General features: G+C 50.4%; 1 pseudogene across 1 annotated transcript; it reads left to right on the top strand.

The window, feature by feature from the left end:
* Nucleotides 1-482: 482 nt before the first annotated feature.
* On the top strand, nt 483-7,951 carry LOC126929538 (immunoglobulin lambda constant 6-like; annotated as a pseudogene). The gene is made up of 4 exons (XR_007717195.1): nt 483-602; nt 2,748-2,825; nt 6,034-6,148; nt 7,498-7,951. The product of XR_007717195.1 is annotated as an immunoglobulin lambda constant 6-like (transcript).
* The last annotated feature ends 2,131 nt before the right edge of the window (nt 7,952-10,082 follow it).

The raw sequence follows: 10,082 nt of genomic DNA, 5'->3' as shown, positions 1-10,082 counted from the left end.
TTGTTTTGAGACGGAGTCTCGCTCTGTCACTCAGGCTGGAGTGCAGTGGCTCAATCTCGGCTCACTGCAAGCTCCACCTCCCGGGTTCACGCCATTCTCCTGCCTCAGCCTCCTGAGTAGCTGGGACTGCAGGCGCCCGCCACCATGCCCGGCTATTTTTTTGTATTTTCAGTAGAGACGGGGTTTCACCATGTTAGCCAGGATGGCCTTGCTTTCCTGACCTCGTGATCCACCCACCTCGGCCTCCCAAAGTGCTTGGATTACAGGCATGAGTCACCGTGCCTGACCGGGTTTTGTTCTTTCCTATTTTTTTTTTTTCGGTGACAGGTCTCACTATGTTTTCCACACTGGAATGCAGTGGTGTAAACATAGTGCACTATAACCTTGAACTCCTGGGCTCAAATAATCATCCTGCCTCAGCCTCCTGGATAGCTGGGGCTACAGGTGTGTATCATCATGCCCAGCTAATTTTTTTTTTTTTTTTTTTTTAATTTTAAGTTTTTCTGCAGAAACAAGCTCCTGCCATGTTGCCTGGACTGGTCTCCAATTCCTGAACTCAAGTGATTCCCAAGTGCCAAGCCTCTTATCACATCTTGAAGTCTGTAAGAAGTGGATCATCTCTTCTGGCCGGGCGCAGTGGCTCATGCCTATAATCCCAGCACTTTGGGAGGCAGAGGCGGGCAGATCACGACGTCAGGAGATGGAGACCATCCTGGCTAACATGGTGAAACCCCATCTCTATTAAAAACACAAAAAATTAGCCAGGGTGGTGGCGGGCACCTGTTGTCCCAGCTACTTGGGAGGTTGAGGCAGGAGAATGGCATGAGCCCAGGAGGCAGAGCTTGCAGTAAGCCGAGACCACACCACTGCACTCCAGCCTGGGCAACAGAGCGAGGAGACTCTGTCTCAAAAAAAAAAAAAAAAGAAGTGGATTTTCTCATAGACCAGAGCTTTCAGAACAAGCCAGTATTTTGGCTATTCTTGGCCCTTTGCGATTTTTTTTTTGTTTCTTTGAGGCAGAGTTTCGCTCTTGTTACCCAGGCTGGAGTGCAATGGTGCAATCTCAGCTCACTGCAAACCTCTGCCTCCTGGGTTCATGCGATTCTCCTGTCTCAGCCTCCCGAGTAGCTGGGATTACAGGCATGCTTCAGTACGCTAGGCTAATTTTTTTGTGTTTTTATAGTAGAGCAGGGTTTTGCCATGTTGGCCAGGCTGTTCTTGAACTCTTGACCTCAGGTGATTCGTCCGCCTCTGCTTCCCAAAGTTCTGGGATTACAGGTGTGAGCCACCACACCCAGCCTGCATTTTCATATAAATTTAGAATTAACCAGGCGTGGTGGCACATATCTGTAATCATAGCACTTGGAGAGTCTGAGGAGGGAGAATAGCTTGAACCTAAGAGTTTGAGGCTGCAGTGAGCTATAATTGCACCACTATACTCCAGCTTAGACAACAGAGCAAGATGCTTTCTAAAAAAAATTAGAATCAACTTGTCAATATTTATTAAGAAATATGTTGAGATTCATCCTAATGGTGATTGTTTGTTAAAAAAAAAAAGAAAAGAAAAGAAAAAAAAAGGACTGGATGTGGTAGCTCATGTCTGTAATCCCAGCACTTTGGGAGGCCGAGGTGGGTGGATCACAAAGTCAGGAGATCGAGACCATTCTGGCTAAAACCTTGAAACCCCGTCTCTACCAGAAATACAAAAGAAAAAAGAAAAAAAGCTGGGCATGGTGGCGGGCACCTGTAGTCCCAACTACTTGGGAGGCTGAGGCAAGAGAATGGCATGAATGCGGGAGGCGGAGCTTGCAGTGAGCCAAGATTGCGCCACTGCACTCCAGCCTGGGTGACAGAGCGAGACTCTGTCTCAAAAAAAAATAAATAAATAAAAAATAGAAATAAAAAGAGAAAAGAAATATGTTTAGATTTTGATAAGAATTACATAAGTAATCTACAAATCACTTTGGGAAGAACTGATTGAGTGTTCCAATCCGTGAACATGGTGTATTTCTCCAGACTCTCACAAATATTAATGAATGCGAAAGAAAACATCAGGATGGTAGGGCTGTGGATGCAGAGAACACCCATGGGAATGTCGGTCTGGCACTACTCGCCTTCTAAGGGCTGTCGCTGCTCCTTACTTCGTTTTTCTAGGTTGCCAGATTATCATGTGAACTTGTCCTATGTCCAGTGCTGATTGATTCAGGGGAAGGCACCTGTCCCAGGCCAGTCCAATAATGTCCTTACACAGATATTTGGAACGGAGACTGAAAGACAGTTGAACCAGCCTCTTTGATTGCAAAATATAAAATTTAGGAGCTCCCTGTAACCATGCTTCAGATTATGTGAACTAGAGGATTGGTGGAATTGCTGAGAAAAAAGGACAAATCTTAAAGAAACACAGATAGGAGAAGACAGTGGTGTTAGCGTCTCTGACTCCATATAGTTCTTAAGGCCAATGAGTTCTGAGAGATAGAACTATCTTGTTTATGAATTCCAAGAGACAGTCCATAAACCTGTCTCTAGGCTTAAGCTAGTTTGAGTTGGGTTTCTGTCACTTGCAACAAGAGTCCTGACTACTGCAGTTGACTAGAGTTAAAAGGTATAGCATCAATATGTGAGCTAGCTCTGGCTTTGAAAGGCTTCCAGTTTGAATTACACTCCATTCCCTCTGGTGCCCCTAGAAAGAGCCCTCTCTAACACAGGCCAGCAGCTGGCAGACATGCTTTTGTTTTTTTTCTCTGCAGGAATTTTACTGCCTTGATTGAGACAGATTATCAGAGGTGGGCACTGTTATCCTCTCTTTCATGCAGGATTTATCACATGTAAGTATTTGTCTTATGTTTGGATGCTACATTTTGGTTAGAATTTAATCATACCTCTCATCAAGGTTACCCACATGATCACTCTAAGGCTGTTGTAAGCCTAACTGACAAGTATTCCATATGTCAAGATGTCAAGTGCAACCCAAAATAAGATGTAAGCACCACATGGGACTGAGAGAGAAATGCTAGAAATCTTCACCCTTACTGCCTTTCTTGATAATGACCATGCATCCTGTGAGGGAAATAGTGTTATAGTGATAGAAGGGTAAGGTTCTGAAATTTGAAGAGATTGGAGGCCAGGTGTGGTGGTTCACACCTGTAATCTCAGCATTTTGGGAGGCCAAGGTGGGTGGATTGCTTGTACCCAGGAGTTCCAGATGAGCTGGGCAACATTGTGGGACCCCATCTCTAAAAATAAAAATAAAACTTAACTGGGTGTAATGGCGCACGCCTATAATCCCAGCTACTCAGGAGGCTGAGGTGGGAGGATTGCTTGAGGAGGTCAAGGCTGCAGTGAGCTGTGATCATGCCACTGCACTCCAGCCTGGGTGACAGAGTGAGACCCTGTCTCAAAAAAAAAAAAAGATTGGAGGGAAGAATTTTTGAGGATACTGTGGTGCAGGGAAAGGGCGTGCCATGTATATGCAGATGGTCCTCAGCTTTCCAAACTTAACTCTGGAACAGGCTACCTTTCATACATTTTATATACTATATACTGCCAGACACAACACACTTTTCAAAGGCCACATTTGAACCTTTTTTTAAAATTATTTTTTATTTTTTTAAGACGGAGTCCTGGTCTGTCACCCAGGCTGGAGTTCAGTGGCACGATCTTGGCTCACTGAAACCTCTGCCTCCTGCGTTCAAGTGATTCTCCTGCCTCAGCCTCCCAAGTAGCTGGGACTACAGGTGCGTGCCACCATGCCCAGCTATTTTTTTGTGTTTTTAATAGAGGTGGGGTTTCACTGTGTTAGCCAGGATGGTCTCGATCTCCTGGCCTCGTGACCCCTGCCCCCCCTCCTCGGCCTCCCACAGTTCTGGGATTACAGACGTGAGCCACCGTGCCTGGCTGTACTACTTTGAATAGGTCTTAATAGGTTTTAATTAATTATTTTTAAATTAATTTCAAAAATCTTCTATAACATGGATGAAACTTGAAGATATTATACTTAGTGAAATAGGCCAGACATTAATGGAAAAATGTCATTTGAATCCACTTTTATGAGGTACCTAGAATTGGCAAATTCACATAGACAAAAAGTAGATTTGAGTTAACAGGGCGAGGGGGAAGGAAGAATGGGGGACTGTAGTTAATGGGTTTAGAGTTTCTGTTTGGGAAGATGAAAGAGTTTTGGAGATGGATGGTGGTGAAGGTTGCCCAACAGTGTAAATGTACTTAGTGCCATGGAGCTGTACATTTAAAAATAATTAAAGTGGAAATATTGATGCTATGTATGTTTGACCACAATTATAAAAATGGAGCCGGGTGTGGTGGCTCACACCTGTAATCCCATCACTTTGGGAGGCCGAGGAGGGCAGACCACCTGAGGTTGGAAGTTCGAAACCAGCCTGGCCAATGTGGAGAAACACCGTCTCTACTGAAAATACAAAAAATTAACTGGGTGTAGTGGTGCATTCCTGTAATCCCAGCTACTCAGGAGGCTGAGGCATTAGAATTGCTTGTACCCAGGAACTCAGGAGGCGGAGGTTGTAGTGAGCCGAGATTGTACCACTGCACTCCAGGCTGGGCAACAGAGTGAGACTCAGAAAAAAAAAAAAAGGCTGCAGACGGTGGCTCACGCCTGTAATCCCAGCAGTTTGGGAGGCTGAGGCGGGGAGATCATGAGGTCAGGAGTTCAAGACCAGCCTAATATGGTGAAACCCCACCTCTACTAAAAATACAAAAATTGGCCGGGTGCGGTGGCTCAAGCCTGTAATCCCAGCACTTTGGGAGGCTGAGACAAGTGGATCACGAGGTCAGGAGATTGAGACCATCCTCGCTAACATGGTGAAATCCCGTTTCTACTAAAAATACAAAAAATTAGCTGGGCCTGGTGGCATTCGCCTGTAGTCCCAGCTACTCAGGAGGCTGAGACGGGAGAATTGCCTAGAACCTGGGAGGCAGAGTTGCAGTGAGCCAAGATCATGGGCGACAGCGAGATTCTGTCTCAAAGAAAAAAAAGAGTGCTGTCTAGATGCAGTAGCTAAGTACACAGAAGCCATTTCAGTGTGGGAGGTAAGGTGACTGAGTCTAGGGACTCCAGGACTGAGGGGTTGAGACCACCCATGGTCATTGTGATGAGATGAAGATGGAAAATGAGCTGGGCTGGGGGAAGGTGGTCATCTCCTCTGGATGTGATTAGTTTGAGAGTCCTGTTGGGTAGCCCACCGGGCATGGTCAGCAGGCAGTGGAGGAGCTGAGAGGGTTTGGAGCTGGGATAGACTCCAGCCTCACCATGTGGGCAATAGTGGGGGCCACAGAGTGTGAAGATGGCCAAGAAAGGGGTCTGAATGGGGATCTTGGAGAGTCAGCAGCCAGGCACGGGCCATGGAGAAACAGATGCCAGGGGAAGAGGAAAGAGGAGTCAGACCCCAAGGGGAAAAGAGTCACTGGAAAGAGGGGCCAGCCCCGTGTCGCATCCAGCAGACACCAGGTACAGCAGAAGGACCTTGGACATGACCGTGAGGAGTGCCTTGTTGGCCATGACCTGGGAGAGATGGGGGTGAGAGCATGGGGGACCACACCATGTCCCGAGCACACAAAACAGTGCATGGTAGACAGGATGGATTTATGGATGGACTGACAGGTAGATGGATGGATGAATGGACAGATGGTAGATGGATGCAAAGATAGATGAATAGATGGACAGATGGGTGGACAGATGGAATGAATGATCAGAAAAGGCTTCATGAACAAAGTGAGACTGAGCTGCATCTCCATGGATAGGACTCTCCTCTTGAGTCAAGAATGACCCAGTGTCCTGGTCCAGGGAGGAAGTCAGCCTGGCTTGACTGGGGACACTTGTGGCGGATTTCAGAGGCCCTTAAAATGGGACCAAGTGAGGTTGGGCAGGTCCGAGCCAGCTCAGGACTCCTGCCTCAGACAGGGAACACCCACAGAGACCCTACTGGGATACTGGCCACCCCCCTACCCTGTGCCTAGGTCAGAGCCTACACACTGCAGCCCTGTGCCCCTCATACCCAGCAGGTTCCTGCTCCAGCACGGCTCCTGGACTGGCCCCAGGTGCTGGCCAGGGGGTTTCTATCCAAGTATAATTCACTGAAGCATGTGTTTGGCAACGAGACCCAGCTCACTGTTTTAGGTAAGCGGCTCTCACAACTTTCCCCAGCCTGTCTCACCCTCTCCTGTCTGGAAAAATCTCTTTTCTTTCTCTGGGGCTTCTTCTCCTCTGTCCTCCAAGCCTTAAGCATGGAACCCTTCCTTTCTCCATGGGGTCTGGGGGAAGTGGGCTGGTCTCAGGGTAACTGGCAGGAAGGGCCCCCACAGTGGGAGCAGCCACTTTCAGCTTCCAACAGCGGGACACAGCCTGGTCCTGGGGTCTGGGCTGGGATCGGGCAGGGTCAGGGCTCCTCCCCTTTCCCAGGGCAGATGTCTCAGTGAGGGACAGAGGCCAGTTCTGATGAGGGGCCCTGTAGTGGCCTTAGAGACAGTCCCCGGGACCCCAGGATCTAGGCTGAGGGCTGGATGCCCATCCAGACTGGGAGGGCCACATGAGGGCTGGGGACACAGGGGTCACCCCAAGGGGAGACCATTGGAAGGCACAGAGAGGACTCTGGGTCTAGGCTGCAGCTCTATGGCTTGTGCTGGGTCATGAGGACATGGGGACACTGAGGGACAGATGAAACTGGGTGAGGTTGGAGAGGGTCTCCTGGGGCACAGATGTGTCTGTCCCTGGAGCCCCGTCACCTCTGAGGCCTGGTGTGTCTCTGTTCATGGGTCGACCTCCCGCCTTCATTTGAGGAATGGCCCGTTAGACTCAGGAGGTGACTAGCGGGGAGTAAACGGGGGTGCAGATAACTCCACGGCCACCAGGTGAATCAGAGGCTGCTGGGGTGGGCATGGGGGCTGCGGTCCCCCGAAATCTGGGGAGGAAGCTCCAAGAACCCAGCTGATGTGAAGGGTCCTGTGGTTGGGCTGGTGGAGACAGGGGCGATGGTGGAGCCCCAGGGTTTGTCTGGGTGGAGCCCCTGCTTCACCAGGAGAACTGAGTGGGCCAGGCTGGGGCACAGCCTGGTGTCCCAGGGGATGGGAAGCTCCAGGCCATGCCAGGTTTGGGCCTCCCCACACCCTGCCAGGACAGTTTTGTGTGCTGTGGGAGAGACGCTTAGACTCCAAACACAGACTCCAGAAACCAGGAAGGAGGGAGCACAGCCTGCCCTGGGTACGCACGGGGAAACCGAGGCTGCAGAGGAAATGACTGGGCCAGGACGCCTGGGAAAGGTGACTTGGGAAGGCCCCTAGGAAAGGTGCAGGGCTGTCTGCTCTCCAGAGGGCTCCAGTGGAAAGGAGGGAAAGAAGAGGGAGGGAGAGGCCCTGGGTGGACCAGACAACCACACCATGAACCCTCCCAGAGACTTTAGACAGAGAGAGGCGCTCCACAACACCCCACTCTCCCTCTGCCATCTCTCACCCCCTCTTCTGTCCACACAGGTCAGCCCAAGGCCACCCCCTCGGTCACTCTGTTCCCGCCGTCCTCTGAGGAGCTCCAAGCCAACAAGGCCACGCTGGTGTGTCTCATGAGTGACTTCTATCCGGGAATCTTGACGGTGACCTGGAAGGCAGATGGTACCCCCATCACCCAGAGTGTGGAGATGACCACGCCCTCCAAACAGAAAACAACAAGTACGCGGCCAGCAGCTACCTGAGTCTGACGCCCGAGCAGTGGAGGTCCCACAACAGCTACAGCTGCCAGATCATGCATGAAGGGAGCATCGTGGAGAAGACAGTGGCCCCTGCAGAATGTTCGTAGGTTCCCAACCCTCACCCCACCCACAGGGGCCTGGAGCTGCAGGATCCCAGGGGAGGGATCTCTCTGCATCCCAAGCCATCCAGCCCTTCTCCCTGTACCCAGTAAACCCTCAATAAATATCCTCTTTGTCAACCAGAAATCCTGTTCCCTCTCTTCATTTCTTATCTCTCATATGATTTGATGCTTCTCCTGGGTTCTCAGTGTGGCGTTGGGGGAATCCTGGCACCAGTGGGAAAGTAACCTGGAGGGGAGGATCACAGCCTCCCAGGCGTGTCCCCTGGGGAAATAGGCCAGGATAGGAGGAGTCGGCTCACTGAACACCGGTCCCTCCATTCTCTCCCACCTCCCCTTCCTCCTTGCAGCTCACCCCCCATCTCACTGCCTGCTTTCTGGAGGGAGCTATTTGTGGCTGATCCTCCAGATACACCCCCTGTCCCTGTCCTGGTCTGGACCTTCTACCCACCCATGGCCTGTCTTTCCTCAGCCTGGAAATCCTACTCTGGGCCTGGAGTCCCTCTGCTTCTGGCCCTGTCCCCTGGAATGCCCTCCTCCTTCTCTGCCCAACTCTCCACCCCCAAGGGCTGGATTGTGTAGGACACTCCAACACCATCAAATTCATGAGCTCTTAAATTTTGGGTCCACCTTGATTTTTCACCTGACAGCAGGTTCAGAGGTGTGAGAAAAATAGGAGGAAGCCAGGAAGGAAACACACATGAAAGGCCTGCAAGCAGCTCAAGACACTTGAAAAAGATAGGCTCTGAGCTCCCCAGGAACCACTGCAAGAAGGGTAATAAGTGCTCCATTATTTCTTTCTTTTCTTTTTAGATGGAGTCTCACTCTGTCACCCAGGCTGGAGTGCAATGGCACCATCTTAGCTCACCATAACCTCTACCTCCCGGGTTCAACCATTTCTCCTGCCTCAGCCTCCTGAGTAGCTGGGATTACAGGTACATGCCACAACGCCCAGCTAATTTTTGTATTTTTATTAGAGACAGGGTTTCACCATGTTGTTCAGGCTGGCGTGCTCCATCATTTCTAAGAGATTAAACAAGTCTTTTCTCGAGGGAGGTTGATATTTTCAATGCTGAGGCCAGGCATCTCTTCATAATTAAAAGTGGGGATATGTTTTACCCAAGGCCTCACTATTGATGGGATTTGGGCTCTGACATGTGCAAAAGTGACTTCCTGGCAGCCCTAGGACATGGAGATTTTCTCAGATGCTTGGCACAGAAAGTCACTGGCCATCTTTGGAGGAAGCATCATTTTTGGGAAGCACTTCTCCATTGGATCCTGAGCCTCAGGTGGAAAACCACGTCCTGTGTTGGGAATTTCTCTGGGAGGCTCCCTGGGTCTGGGGCTCCAGCTGCTCTCTGAGAAGAAGGTGTGGGGGGAGAGAACATGGCCCAGCCACACTCAGCCCCTCCTGCATGGTTCCTGCTGAGCGGGGTGTTAGAGGGGTGGGGGCACCAGCAGTGGTCAGGCCTGTGTTTCTGCGGGTGGGGCCAGGGAGGGACCCTCGGGGCATCCTAGGGAGTCTGTCCCATGGCTCCTGTTTGACTTTGCTGTGGCTGCTGCTGTCACAAATGACCCCTAATTTAGAGGCTTAAAACATCACACATTGATTCCCTGGTCTGGAGTCAGACGTCCAAAATGAATCCCAGAGTGCTAAAATCAGGGTGCCAGCCGGGCCAGGCTCCTTCTGAGGGCTCTGTGGAGAATCCATTTCCAGGATTTTTCCAGCTTCTAGAGGATGCCCTGGACTCCTGGCCCCTTCCTCCAACTTCAAAGCCAGAGCTCAGCATCTTCAAATCTCTCTCCCACCTCTCTCTCTCCCTCCCTCCCTCCCTCCCTCCCTCCCTCCTGCCTCCTTCTTTCCCTTATAAGGACCCCACCTTGGACCCACTCAGATAACCCAGGATCATCTTCCACCTCAGGGTCCTTCACATCCTCACATCTGTAAAGTCCCTGTGGCCACACAACACAGCACATGGACAGGTCCCGGGACTGGGACACAGCCATCCCTGGGCCCTAATTCAGCCACCCACAGCTCCTTTCCCTCCTTCCTCTCTCCTCCGGGTATGAAAAGGGAATGCAGAGAGGTTGTCAATGAATACACACAGTTAGATGCAAGGAGTGTGTTCTAATGTTGGATAGCAGAGTAGGGTGACTATGGTTAGCAATAATGTATTGTATATTTCAAAATAGCTACAAGAGAGAACTTAAAATACACTCAACACATAGAAATGAGAAATACTCGGCCGGGCGC

The sequence above is a fragment of the Macaca thibetana genome, chromosome 10 (genome assembly GCF_024542745.1).
Source record: "Macaca thibetana thibetana isolate TM-01 chromosome 10, ASM2454274v1, whole genome shotgun sequence".
NCBI lineage: Eukaryota > Metazoa > Chordata > Mammalia > Primates > Cercopithecidae > Macaca > Macaca thibetana.
This window is presented reverse-complemented; position numbering and strand designations above follow the sequence as displayed.